Below are 15,473 nucleotides of genomic sequence, written 5' to 3'. Positions count from 1 at the left end.
AGAAAACTTCCAATGTAGGGGTCAGGAAAGTTCACATGGATAGAAAAATAGCCTGTCTTTGAACAAGTGCCCATGGTTGTCTTTGTCCTTTGAAGCCTTTAGGCACTAACTACCTATGTGTTCCATTAAATCTAAGAATATCTTTAATCAACCAGACAGTTTCTAGTTATGGAATTTAAACTTAGCCTGGAAGTTGGCAACACTGATGTTAATGAATTCAATTCTTCACTGAAAAGTGATTTGGGAATAAAATAATCTAATGATTTATAGTTTTCTCTAGAAAGAAAGGAAGGTTTACTTCTACAGGGCAGCATTATGTATATTTGTTATATCATCATTTTATAATAGTGTCAAGAATTTCATTGTAAAATAATGAAAGCAACTTCTGTTACATGGGCTTTGTATTTCATAGTAAAAATGAACAAGGTAAGTCTAATAGTTAGAAAAAGGTAAAATAAATTGAGGCATTTTGGGGAATTAGAGGAGGAAATGAAAGCAAGCTTGTCTAAACTACACTGAAGTGGCTGACATCCCAATTCATTCTATAGAAAGTGATTTGGATTTTATTGGGTTTTTCATCAAACACACATTGCTCATCAATCTTTTGTGCTTATATAACCTTTGATCACATTTAAATGAGTGTCTCCTCTTTTGCTGAAACACAAAGATTTATCATTTATTTTAATCAGTTCAGAGTAAGTTCTACCCTTGTCTCTGTCTCTATCTCTGACTCTGTCTCTCTCTTTGTTTCTATCTCTCTCTGTCTCTCTGTCTCTCTCTGTCTCTCTCATGTACACACATGAATGCACACACACACACACATGTCTATGTAACTTTTGTTTTAATGATTCAGAAGATAAAACTCAGAGCCATCCACATGCTAAACACTGTGCTTCCAAGAACACACCAACCCCTCCAGTTTCTCAACTGTGTCATTTATTTATTGGCAGCAAAATGTGTAAATATCTGTAACATAGAAGGGAGGTAGTGTATTGTTTCAATCTGATGGCACAATTATATTTGTCATCATGAACACAATATTTAAACTTATTTACTTTTAAGTTCTCATTCGCATAATTGATGCTATAATATGGCTCTGATTATTTTGTAGTTACATTGAAAATCAAATAAGAAAACATATAGGCATACTATAACCAGATGTAAAAGTCATTACTGTGTAAAAATTAGACCTACCTCTAATAATTATTTCTGTAATTATTTTTAAGCAGTTTCACCTTTATATAGCTTTTGTTAAGAAAATAAGTTAGGTAGAAGGTAGGGAAAGTGCAGTGTGGAATATAAGTATAGTCCTTTGACTGACATATAACCCTATAGTAAATTGATTTTAAAAGTACATTAAATAGAAAATATTCAGAAAACGGTCTGGTTATAGTGGTGTACATAGGCAATATCAAAATTCTGTATTTAATGTTAGGAAAACACAAATATGAGGCCAGTTTGATCTGCATTATGATAGGTAAACCTGAAAAATGAAATCTGGACACAAAATAAAACAGTGTGTGTGTGTGTGTGTGTGTGCATTTGTGTGCCTGTATACATAATAACATAAATTTAATATAAAATAAATATTAGGATGAATATCATAAATGCACCTGTTAGGTAATATATAGCAAAATGGAGAAAATATCTCTTTCTTTTTTACTATGCATAACATTGAATTGTCTGTGTTCTGAGGTTGCAATATGAATCACTGAATTGCTCTACAATCTGTTGTAGCAATAATTTTGTGTGAAGATTGCAGTTCTTTTAACTTCTACCGTTTTGACCTCTGTGGGTTTGTAATACAGTTGCAAAATTTAAAAAGGTTTTTAAAACTTTCAGTTTCTCTTCCTAAGATATTATCATGCTATATAAACAAAACATGGCTAGAATGTGTGTGTGTGTGTGTGTGTTATGACAGTGTTTCATGAAGCCTAAGCTATTGAACATCCTATGTAGTCAAAGAGGACCTTGAACATTTGATGCTTTTGCCTCCCCTTCTCAAGTTCTTGGACTACAGACAGAGGTCTTCACACTCAGCCATGGGTATCTGGTTAAAAATTCAATGAAAGAAAAGTAATCAATAATAATTATTCCTTAAATAACATTTATATAGCTTAAGAAAGTTGGTAAGTGACAAACTCAGTTAACAGTAAAGTATAATTGTGGGTTTTGACATCAGAAAACTCCCTTTTGTAAGGTTTGGAGCTATACTACCATTGAATTTAGATCACTAGCCATTATTATGTGAGTTTTGTTCCAACTAGTAAGAATCTCTTAAGTTCACTTCAAGAAACAAAAGAAAAACAAAAGGCATTTCCACTTACTCTTAAAAGATGAATCATTTCAAATGTAGGGCACTGAATGGGAAAATGACAGAAGTGAAGACTGGTTTTTGCTTGTGTAACAATTTCTTTTGTGGTTGAAAAATTGTAGCTATTATTTTCTGAGGCAGAAAAATCTCCTATCTTTGCATTACTATTTGAAGTCAGTTTTCAGAACTAGATAATCTTTGAAGTTTTCCTTAGGATGTAGTATTTGAAGGGATATTAATAACTACCCAGCTCAACTGCCCCCCCCCCCGTTTTTTAACTTCCACTGCTGAGGACTGAAACAAGAACCTTCATCCAGGCTAGGTAAATCCTCTACCTCTGAGCTGCCTAGAATTTATTCTGTGGACAGCAAAGAATACAGAGGCTTATAAAGGACTAAACTTCATGTCACTTAACTCTAATTTTTCAGGTTAACACTTTTCCATAGTGCCTTTATTTTATATATTAACTATTTAGCAAATACATATTGAAGAAAGATATAATGATCTATCCATATAAACATGAATAAAGTATAATCCTTATCTGTGAATATATAAGTTGATTATGTAGATTGTACTCAATGTAATAGAGAAGACAATGCTTATAGGATCTTTAATATCACTGAAAATTAAAGTATTAAGTTAAAAGCAACGAACAAAAACTAAACCACAATATACTAAGTGCCAGGTAATGAGTACAATGTCTATTTTCAGTAAAATTAAAATGGTAAATTTGATACTTTTTATGTGATCAGTGACTTTTTCTATATTGTATATAAAAAAATTTTTAAACATTTGCATTTTAAGCATATTTCTTATTTTATTTTTGTTTATTTTTGCAGGGTAAGATCATTCTATACACTTCTTAACAACTTGTCTTGTGCCACAGGCTAGCCTTTAACCTCTTGCCTTGTGAGCACTCAGATTTCAGGCATGCAAAAGCCAGGCATGGCTTTATAGTCAGAAAAATACCTTTATTCTTCTCTCTTTATGGAAAAAATGTACATTTCTGCATGAACTAAGAATGAGACTTAGTTTGCTGCCATTTCTCAAAGCTCATGATTTTATAACTTACCTGAGACTCTACTTATTCTTGGCATTTCACACCTACTTTGTCAGGTCATTGCTGTTAACCCAGTAAATACTCTGCATTGCTTACGCATTGTGATTAAATTGGAGTATGCATGTGTAGAGCTCAAATGCAGAAAGGAGATATTTTTCTTCAGTGATAGCTAAAGAACTAGCAATAAGAGTCTATAATCACTATGGAAATGAAAAAAAAAGTGATGCATTTGAGGAAAAAGGGTCAGTCTCATTTTCCTCTCATTTATTCTGAGGGGGAAACAAAAGAAAGAGAAATAAATGTTACCCATAGCATAGCTTGAAAAACTATGTTATTTCATGGACTAGCCTTTTCTAAGTACTAGTTTCTTTTGAGAAATTTAATATAAAATGCACATTAGCTTTTATCAATCATCTAAACCAGTATTGGAAATACACTAAGCCCTTAAAATAATAATCAATGAAATTCCAAAATCCTTACTGGTTTCTTATTTCATCTTATAGCTAATGTGGAATATATATACACATATATATATATATATATATGTATGTATATATATATGACAGTACATTTTATAGATTTAATTAAGTAAAATTTTAAAAATTGGGTGAAGTTCAGTAATAGATATATTTTTAAAAATGGATGTATACTGTTGCCCAATAAAAAGAGGAAAATAATCTTCCCATCTAAGGAGTTTACTCTACTGACTATTTAAATAATATTTGGAAGGGCAAGGATCATGGTATAATGATTAATCATTTTACTGCATAATTATATTATATATTGCCATTTCTTTGCCACTTGAAATTGTTTTTAAAAGATTTGTGATGAAAGGATAAGGAAACAAAACTATCAATAAAACTAATCATTTTTCCTCCCTTAAACTGTAGGTTTAAAGTATTGCTAGAAAAGTACCATATCTTTTGTACTTCACACAAGAATAAAAGCATCACATTTCCTCTGAAGCTCTTTAGATCATATGTGAAAATGTGAAGTATGGGCCTACTCAACTTCCAGTAGTCAATGACTAATTCAAAAACAATTGAATTATGTCCCAGCTGGTTATAAATCATAAAGTTATCTTTAAATATGTAAAATGACAAAGCCTAACACATTCATAACTATAACATTATAAGCAATTTAAGAATAGGAACCTTTGATAGGTTATAATTAGATAAGAAAAACAATTAGACTCCCCATCAACCCACATCACAAAAAGAGTATAAATCATTGAGTTATGTGGTTAAATTTTAAATAATACAAAAGTTATAGAATAGAGCTAGAATGTTTACTCCTAGCAAGCAGTCAACTTCGTCCCTCTCTTTAAACACACACACACACACACACACACACACACACACACACACACACACACGCACACACACACACCATGTGCACATTTCACTGTTAAGTGGCATATAACACTGTGTGTTTTAATACTGAACTTTACCTAATCTAATTAAACTTTGTAAATCTTTAATTATCCTAAACTATCTCCAGGGAGGTAGTTGGGATGAATGCTTCCATTCTTAAAGGTAAAAACATTACATTCCTATGACTGGCAATACAATCAATCAAAATTTGCCAATTGATTACAGATTTTAGGCAAGGGTTTCATTATATGTAATTGCCAGTTGGCAAAAATTTACTGCAGGAGGCAGGGAATGAACCAGACCTGGAAGACCATTTAGGCCTGAGGAATGTTTGGTAGGATGTGCTCCATACCACACTTTTCCAATATTTTCTAATGATTTTCCAATATTTCTTGCAGTATTCTGTTATTAGTCATGAACTCCCATAACTTCAATTTTCCTATTAGAATCTCAAATACCCAGCTTTTAAAAATAATGACCCAAAATGGTTGGTCTTTCTTGAAGTGACAGAGTACAAACCATATATAATAGAACCTACATAGCTGTAGTAGCCCCAGCCCGTTTATGTCTTATCTCTATATATACTATTTCTCTGATCTCATTTCACTTTTTGTATTATAGTTCTGTAACTCCTATGAAGTTTGTTGTGTTCTCCACCTTTTTGAGACTGACTCTTGTTATTTTTGAGACAGTCTTGCTGTATAGACTTCAATTTTAAAATCACCTTACTACTGAATGCTGATGTTAAAACCTTGTGCTTCACACCTATCTTTCACTCAGATGCTTACCTTGCAGTCTGCCAGCACCATTATTTCTAAATTCTTTGATCTGCCTTTTAAAGATTGATAGCTAAATCCAATATTGCATGCCTATTTTATTGCTTTGACAACAGTTAAGGATTAAGAGAGATTGTCAGTAATGATATTGTCATATCCATATCTACATGTTCAGTGCCTAACAGTTATATTTATAAACAATGCCTAAACAGAAACAACAGAGTTTACTGTGTAATAACATGCCCACTAGATTGTGACCTGCCTGCTTTCAGACCTAAGTTTGTTCATTACAGTTTAGCAGATTATTTCACCTGCTTGTATGCCTCAGTTAGCCAATATACAGACCATGGTTAGTACTTCCTCATGGGATAGTTGTGAGGCTTAAATGAGAAAACATAGGCAAACCTCTTCTATATTTGTATTATATATTATGCAGCAACTTACAATGAATAATAGTTACTACTATCATCATTTTTTATTATTTTCTTCAGAGGAAATAACTGATTACTTGTACTTCATGCTTTGATTGTAGGAAGCTGTATGTGAAAAACATTTTATGAGTCTTGATTTCTGAGCTAGTTTTAAAAGACATGGACACAAGCCATTTCAGCAAAGTCATGCTACTAATGTCATTAAAGGAGAAATATATTTTCATGAAAGTGAAATGACATGGGAACCATAGCTACTTAGTCTGATGATATTTTTGTCTGGACATTAGTTGACATGACTTTCTAGTATGTAGTTGTTTCAGTTTTCACAATACATGCACCCTACAGTCTGTCCCTACTGAATAATTCAACTTGCAAGACCCACCCACTCTGCTACATTACCAGTCCACCTGCTCCATCTTCTGCAAAAGGCCAAATGCATTATTCAAATTCTTTCCTCTAAGGCTTGCCTAGCTACCCACCACAAGCATTTACATTGCCTCCTAAGAGACTTCAAATCATTCTCTTTTGCTCACTTTTTCACTATTTGAACCAGAAATGTACTCCTTTTCTTATTCCTCAGAAAATATTAAAAATGTTCCAAGAGGAACTTGATGTTAGGAGATGTATATTTATGAACTCAAAAAGATACACTGTTGTATGAAATTTAAAATACCAGTATGGAGCTGTTGTGAGAGGTAATGCAGTTCTCAAACTTTTCTGATTTCTATGGATACAGTTATGCTTCATTAAATAGGCAAGGACATTATTGACCCCTGAAGTAGATATTTGTGGTTAAAAGAGAACACAAATAAAAGTACAGAAGAATGTTCCTGAAAGTAGGATTTTAAGAGATACAAAGGGCCATGAAGGCAGTTTGGGGTCAAAAGATTTGTCTAGTTCTTCTCAAAATTAGACCATGCAACTGACCATCTATGAATCAGAATATCCTTAATAATGATACTAAACATTGCTAGATGTATAAATGTGATGTAACTTGCAAGTGTCTTTAGGACAGTGTAGATGGTATAGTCTTAACCATAGCTGGAAGGAGGACTCAGTAGAAAAATGAAGATAGGTTCTAAGTAGCAGAACACAAACTTGATATTCCAGCTCTTGTGCATCTTATTTGAAATCCTATTTATATTATTCCAACTGTGAATTAAAATATCTGCTAGTGGCTGGTTAAATAATGAAACACCTTAAATTTGTTGTTGGTTTTAATGCTGAGTGTATAAAGTGGAGATTACTAAGTTGTTCTGCAGCTATGTTCTCAGTATTTAAAGAAATCTTAAAATGTTTGATTGAAGGCAATGATAGATTGAACTGTGGAACATTCATTAAGCTGATGGTTGGTGATTTTCTTCTGAAATTTATCAGTTACAACACATAGAAAAATAGCATAGGCTTTTTATAATCATGACAAATGATAATCTTTTTAACATCATTACAAGGTCAAATGTTTCAAAATGCTCAACTAAGGTTAATTGATTATATGACTATTAAATTATTGTTATTTTATTATAATAATATCTTATTAACCCCAATATGTAAAATATTTATAGTTGGCTCATAGTCACCTAACTAAAGAGCTAACTAAACATTTAATTTCATTAGACAGTAAGCTTTCAAGGATGCTCTGCTAAAATAATCTCAATACAAGTACTATATATCCTTGTTTCAGAAGGATTTCACTGTTATATAAGTGAAGTGGCAAGACACACTTTAATGATACTAACCAAATAGTCTGGAGACTAAGGAGTCATTAGATCCTGGAACTTAATTATTGTTTTGCAGCAGGACTCAGCAAACTGCAACCTTTGGTCTCAAGCTTTGGACAAATTTAAGAGCAGATGAAGATACTTGATGTTGATTGCTGATAATCTCCACCCTAAATTGTGTCTGTTTTTGTGCTTCCTTTACTTGAAAACATACACAGCTCTTATTTGGAGAAAACAAAATGAAGCAGTAAGATGCTGAGGATTCATTTCGGTTTCAGACCATTCTTGAAGTTTGGGTATTTATTAGCCAAATTAAGAAATATTTCTTAATAGTTAATTCCAAGCAATACAGAGAAAACTGAAAAACCGAGAATTTCAAGGCTTATTTTTTTGGAGAGAAAAATCTACTGTCTTCTGTAAGTCACAGTGGGTGCCAGTGCTAATATTTCTTAAATTTTTGGTTGATTCGTAGCACACTGTCACAGGAATCTAGATTAAAATTGGGGGGGAGGGAGGATTTTTGCAATGGTGAAGATTGAACCTAATGCCTTGCACATGCTAGGCAAGGGCACTATTGCAGCCCAGGTCTTTCCATTTTTATTTTAGTTGCTGGAGAACTAGGTATGTTCTTCTCAGGTAGCCTTGTAAGCACAAAGAAGTCCTTTGTGTTTCCTTGCTTTGCTCTCTAAGAGTATCTTTGGAAACGGAGGAGGAAATTGGTTGGTGCCAATAACTAACATTTGACAAGCTATTCCATTCATAATGATGCTGTGAAGATATTATGACATAATGTATATAAGCAATGTTTTTGAACCCTGCTTGGCATCCAGGAGATTCTCAAAAATTTCAGTTATCACTCTCTTCTTTTTCCTGTGAATTCATACTGCACCAAAGCCTGTCCTGTCATTACCTGAAAACATCATCGCTGTTATCCATAACAACTCTACATGGCAGGGGAAAAAAACACCACCATCACCAACAAAAAACAAAATGGCAACAAAGAAAGGGTTAACAGCCCTCCCTCCATTTTGCAGATAGAAAAAGTCCTGTCCTTATTGGCTAAACACCACCAAATCCTACCTTGACATTGCAATCTCAAGCCTTATTCACCTTCTGAGATTCAGGACTTGAGTTGGGCTTGCTTCTGTAGATGATAGGTGCTATTGGGAGAGAAATTATGTGTACATTGCAAATATTTTTTTCACATTCCCAAAGGATCAGAAAAACAAGTTTAGTGAATGAAAAACATAATTAAATATCCTGTGATCTACCTGCTATAAGGCAGGGTTGGGTGTTATACATGACTCCCTGATTCCCCAAATTATATTTCTTTTGAAGGCCAGTGTGTGTGTTTGTGTATGTGTGTGTGTGGTGTGCTTGTGTGTGTGTGCATTGTGTGTGCCTATGTGTGTGTGTGCATTGTGTGTTTCTGTGTGTGTGTGGTGTCTGTGTGTGTGTGGTGTGTGTGCTTGTGTGTGTCTGTGTGTGTGGTGTGTGTGTGCTTGTGTGTGTCTGTGTGTGTGTGGTGTCTGTGTGTGTGTGCTTGTGTGTGTGTGCATTGTGTGTGCCTGTGTGTGTGCATTGTGTATGCATGTGTGTGTGTGTGTGTGTGTGTGTGTGTGTGACAGAGATGCTGAAAAAGAAGTGAAGAAATAATTTTCTGTGGGTCACGTTAATTGCTCTTTCTCATTCTTTTTACATGCATACACAACTCCAGGTGACAATTTATGCGTACTGAATTAATGTTTTGTTTGTCAGAGTGTATGATTTTATATACATATATATGCATATAGGAATTTTATATGTATCTATGAATGCATATTATAAATATAAACTTTTTTAAAATATAAACTTCTTAATGAACACACTTATAAGTCTGCCTTGATCTCACATTTTTTCCCCACTCTTTTATGTGAGGTCAGGATCTGCAACAAACTGGGAGCGCAGAGATTACTCACTGCGCAACATTTTCTCTGCCCCCCCCCATCTCTGCAACATTGTAGTTCAATACCACTCTCCCCTAATGGACATTTTTTCTTGCTTAGACTATCTACAAGGTATATGGTAAGGGGCATATGCATTAAGGGAATCACCTAAGGTTTCCTTGGATGGGCCTTAAACAGGTAAATATTAATGAAGAACCTGTCAAGCACTAGCAGTGATTCTGAACTAAAGTAAATATCCTTTAACTGCTGACTGTCGCCTGCCGTGTTTGTTGGAGGGGTGCCTGTCAATTAAAATAAGAGGTCTCAAGACCACAATGTGAAGTGTCTTAGTCACCTAGTACCATCTAACAGGAAGCAAGACGCAAAGGGCTCGGCGCAGAAAAGAAACAGACACACAGACATGTTTTGCAATGACGAACTTTATGTCGCACCAGGAACCAGCAACCTGTTCATGTTTAGCAATTCCGCGGTATGCTGTAAACACTGCTTGTCAGGTTAAGCTGAGCAAAGGAACGGGATAAAAGGCAGTCTTGGAGACTTTTCTACAGTCCTTTTAAAACTATAAAATTTTCACCAAATGACTTTGGTAAGCTAATAAAAGGGCTTGCTGGATACCCTTATACTATCCTCTTAAACTTACGTGACCATCAGCAACGCTGTTCAAATTCAGCCAGCAGCTGTTAGACCAAGACAGATCCGCAGTGTGTTATCTCCCAGAGTTATGAGTGTGTTCCCTGAGACCCGCCGAAAATGAGGGTCGGTTTCACCGAGAACATAATAGAGATCATTTGCAACCCCCCCCCCAGCCCGGCTCCCACTACTTCAAACCCTGAGCCCCCTCCCACTTGCTCCGAGTCTGATTTCTTAATAAGGTGAACAGTTTGCACCCCCTTACTGGATTTCACCCTCCTCAGCCCAACCCCTCAACCTGAGACCCCCCGCGTTCAGTTTTACTCCTCCTCCTTCCCACCCTTCCCTGTCTCCCTCCCCCTCCCATTACTTCTAGAGACCCCACCCCAGTCTTACTCTCACAGCTTTCCCTGAGAGCGAGGGTCTCTACATCCTTGCCTCCCTCTAGCGCCTACATCTCCAACCTGTCCTCCAACCTCCTCCAGAATCGGGTTGCATTAGAGATAACTGCGTTCTTGTCTCCTTCCAGAGACCCCCACCACCCCACGATTTGAGCGCTCTGAGTCGCTCCCTACCACCTTCCCGAACCAGTGCGGTCCTCCAGGCTGCAACCATCCGGGACCTGTCCATGCTCCCCTACCCCATCCTCCGCCCAAATCATTAAGGTCTCAGCTAGCAATGCCGCCCGGGGGCTCCAACTTACCACTAGCGTCCGGGAGGAAGACCAGGCAGGTCGCCGCGGCGGCAGCTAGACGAGAAACGGACTCGGCTGCAATCGCCCAGCGGAGCCCGCGGCAGTCAGTGCGCTGCTCTGAGCTGCGCGCCGCAACCTCGCTTCTCAGAAGACGGAAAGAAGGATGGAGGGAGCTCGGCGCGAAGGACAGCGCCGGCAAGTCGACCTCCTGTGGGCAACCTGCGCCCCCGGAAAGGTTTGGCTGGAATTGTTTTACTACCCTACTCTAGCATAGTAACTGACACCTCCAGCATCTCCGCGCCAATCGCTTCTTCTTTCTTCTTTGAAGGCCCCTAACTAACTACACTATTCTAAGCGGACGAAGACCACCACCGGAGCACCACGACGATCTCCACGACGCCGACGACAATCGATGTGCAGAACGAAGAAAAGTTCATATGTAATAGGAAGGTAAGGGATAGAGAGGCCAAAGGAGCAACCAAGATTAACAATCTTGCTGCTCCAAGGGCTCAATCATTAAGACTGGTGCACCCAAGGAAGCTTCCTTGGTGAGAACCAGAGCACCTACCCAGAGCTGGTGAGGCTGCACCAGGCTCTTAGGCAAAACCAGGGATGAGGGGAGGAGTCACGAGGAGTGAAGAAGAGCCAATCAGTGCTCAGGGTTACACTGCTCAAGGCCTGTTTGGACCAGAATCTTAGTGCGTCTGGAATCTGCTGGCAGGGGACCCTGAGCTGTGGCGTAGGTGGGGAAGTGATTAATTTGATTCATAAGGCATAGGGACTCGGGGAAACTGAGGTCATCCATGGCACCAGACAAGGGATGGGGAAATTCTCAAGAATTGACCCTCAAAGATTTAAACTTTAAACACATACTGCAGAGACAGACAGACAGACAGACAGAGACAGACACAGAAATAGAGAGACACAGAGGAGAGACAGACAAGTAGAGAGACAGATATACGCAGATAGAGATAGAAATACAGACAGAGATGGGGGGGGGGGCTTTAGTTCCAGAAACAGACTTTCAAAATCTTATAAATTTTACTGGTTCATAAACTCCTTCAGAGGGTCTCCATTCTGACTGTCATTCTTCCCTTCATCAGGAACAACTGATTCTGACAGGATCAACCATTAAAGGCCACAAATCAGTTTGATGGCTGGTTTGCTTACTCTCACCCCTACTCTTAATTTCAAAAAGAGAAAGGAAACCCCTTGGCTTTCAAGACCTAAGAAAGCATTTTTTTTATTCCTTTTTGATGACACCCCCACACACTCTGCTAAAAGCGTAGAAATAAGCCATGAAGGTAGCTCACTCGGTTTTCTCTGGGAGCTGAAAATATCTCCAACAGAAATTAGGAGGCACAGTTAGTTGCCTAGCCTCTTCAAGGGCTATCAAGGCATAAACACAAAAGTAAGGTCAGGGAAGAAATAAAAGCTCCCTTTCGACAACTGCCTGTTCACTTAGCTGTAACTGGGCAAGCAGACCTCTTCACCATTAACTCTCAAATACCAGTGGGCAGGTGCCTGCTGTGTCCAGGATGCAGCACAGAGGTTGATCCTGGCCACCTGGCCAAGATACCTGAGTAACATGAAAAACAAGCCTAGGAGTGGAGATACCGCCACAGAGAAAGATAGACCAGATTTCTATTCAGAGAGAGAGAGTCTAGAGGTGTTTGTGTGTTCGTGTGTGCGTGTGTGTGTGTGTGGGGGGGTGTTAGCAACTGGGACAGCTACTTGGAGAGGTAAAGACTGTTTCCCCACTGCTGGGAGGTAACTGGATCAGCGTAAGAGACTGGTACAGCTACTTGGGTCCTGAGGACAGAACAGTGATTATATAGAAAAGGTGGCAAAGGTTCGGTGTAGGGGCTTGAAGGTGCAAATCCGAAAACTGCAGAAAGGAAGGCTGCAACTGTGGGACTGTTGACTCCAAGAGGTATAGAAGTTGGGAATGGAGATAGAATTGGGAGAAATGAGAAGTTAGATCTCTTTATTCTGGGTGCCCAGGTGCCAAATATTTCTCTGAGGTTTGTAATGGGAGCACTAACTGTATTGAATGAAAGCCACCCAAGGATCAAGAGTCTCTCAGTCTTTAATGAATTCAAATAATTTGCAAGGCTTTGAAATTTAATTCGGCAATGAACCACCAGGACCACCACCCTCCCCTGCTCAAGGAAAAACCCCATTGCAGTTTGCTTGAAGCATCTGTTGAATGCTCCTGTATGGTGCTTGCTACACAGGTGGCGGCGACAGCGCTGCCAAGTCCGCGGACTGCACCACACTTGCATCTGTAAGGATCGATTTGTTAGCGAAAAGCATTTTATAAATATCAAAGCGAAAACGTATGCTTTCTCTTTAAATAATTAAGCACTCATCTTTTAAAACTCTCCGCATTTTTTATGCTTGCGAATATGGAATACTTTCATACTTTCTTTTCTATCGCGACTTCTGTTGACTATGTCAGAGGTTGAGACGTTTGTATTACTTCAAAATTGTACATATAAATCCCTATAACCTATTCACTATAGAATAGCTCACTGAAGGATTTGAAAAATATACCTTCAACCAAAACCTGGTCTCTTTTGCTAGTTCCTGAGGAAACCTGCTTAGTGAAATTGACCACAGCAAACCGGCAATTATGAGGACGAGGGTAACGAGGATGATAGCTATTCTTTTTATTCCACATTTCTCTCTTTAGTCTACTCTTTCCATCCTGAGGGAAAACAAAAGTTTTGACAAGAGATAAGTAAACCCTGGGTTGGGCAGAAAGTTCTCAATAAGGGCAGTGAGCTGGAATGCTCTCGGGCTTAGGATTTTGAGTAGCCTCAGGCAAGCTTGCCTTTGAGCGGCGCTCTAGCCTCGGCAGGGAGCCAGTGATGCTGAGCTAGAGCCGGATGCAGCCGGGTTTAGAGAGTTGGTTTCGGCCAGGAGCAGTATTGGTGTCTGTGGCATATTCCCACCAGTCTCTAGGTAGGTAGATGCTTAGCTGAGAGTTGGTGATCTGAAGAGCTTTGGGGATTTGGGAAACAATGGCAAGGGAGAATAAATACATCGCGGGGAAACATTTAGGACACACTTTAAATTTGGGGAAGTAAATTCTATACAAGCTTTTTCAGGTGTGCTCAGTTGTAGAGGGTTTTCTAGCACCTAAGGTGTGCAGAGAATTACCCTGGGTTTTCAAGGTATTCCCAACACTTCTTCAAGTCTACTAAAGTTGTCTTTGGGGAAAAGAAGAGTAATTTATATCAGTTCTTCCAGCGTGATGCAAATGCTGCCTGATCATGGAAACAGGAAACGTCCCCAATACTCTCACTGCTGTCCCCCTCCCCCAGGGGGATTTCTCCCCTCCGTTATGCATATCTTTCCAAAACTATTGATTTAGAAATTCAGGAAGAATGTTAAGAAACTTGTTATTAAGTAGGAAAAAGTCCTTCATCATATGAGATTTTGAGAACTTTCTTTATAAATTCCAGCCACTGACAGATTACTTGTCATTTGAGTAGCTGCAGGCAAGCTTGCCTTTGAGCGGGTGCTCTAGTCTCGGCAGGGAGCAGACCAGAGAGCCCTATGTTGCAAATACATTCCACAAGACCCTAAAACAGATTTTAAAATGAGTATCCCAATTCTAGCAAAATACTCCAAGGAAGATAGTTACACAGATCCAAAGTTTGAAAAACAAATTTACTGAAACAATGCCCCCACACAACCCTTGTTTACAGGAGGATAAAGATGCAAGGTGTTTTGATAACCCTTCAATCTACATGTATTTTTTTGCTTTGAAGCAAATTTTGAGAGCTAGAGGCTTTTAAAAATTCTGTAATTATATCAAATAGTATTTTTGGCATTATATATATATATATATGTATATATATATATACATATATATATACTTAAGCAAAAAAAAAAAAAGCCAGCGTCAGATCCATGGTATCCTATTACTATACTGAGTATTATGGGATGTCTAATGACAATATTTTATAGTATTATTATAGCTCTTATGTTTCCTCATTAGTAGTCACCGAGTGATAAACTATAAATATACCATATACAGGCAGTTTATTATATACATGAAGTCTTGAAATTTGGTTACGATTCTTCTTCTTTTGTAATGAAAAAGGTGGCAGAATTCTATTGCTATGTAGGAAGGCAGGGGGCAGTCTCTGCTCATGCCATTTGGACAGATCCAAAGTTTAAAAGAAAAGCAATAGTCAACAGTCAACAGTTCTGTGACACATTCACCAAATGGAGATGAAAATCTAAAAAGCCTTTTGAGTGGAGTATGAAGTCCCTATTACATATTTTTCTCCATTTCTCAGACAAAAACAAGTGTCCTAATTAAAAATCTATGCTTCTTCTTTTTTTTTCAGGAAATCATATCGAATGAATTTAACTTTATCTTGTATTCTTCTAGTAATCAAATACTAATAGTACTGTATTTTATTTTACTTTATTTTATTTCATTCTAGAGACTGGGCTTCAATATTGTTATACAACAAGAGATGCTCTTGGACTTCTGATCCCACTGCCTCAATAT

General features: G+C 37.7%; 1 protein-coding gene across 1 annotated transcript in view; it reads right to left on the bottom strand.

The window, feature by feature from the left end:
- The window catches only part of Htr2c (5-hydroxytryptamine receptor 2C), a 212,188-nt gene extending 200,676 nt beyond the window's left edge, over nucleotides 1-11,512 (bottom strand). The window contains exon 1 of the mRNA XM_021153505.1: nucleotides 10,952-11,512. The gene's annotated coding sequence lies outside the window, so the exon portion shown is untranslated. The remainder of the gene's footprint in view (nucleotides 1-10,951) is intronic.
- Nucleotides 11,513-15,473: the final 3,961 nt, after the last annotated feature.

The sequence above is a fragment of the Mus caroli genome, chromosome X (assembly GCF_900094665.2).
Source record: "Mus caroli chromosome X, CAROLI_EIJ_v1.1, whole genome shotgun sequence".
Taxonomy (NCBI): domain Eukaryota; kingdom Metazoa; phylum Chordata; class Mammalia; order Rodentia; family Muridae; genus Mus; species Mus caroli.
Note: the sequence above shows the minus strand (reverse complement) of the source record. Positions and strands in the feature narration are given on the sequence as shown.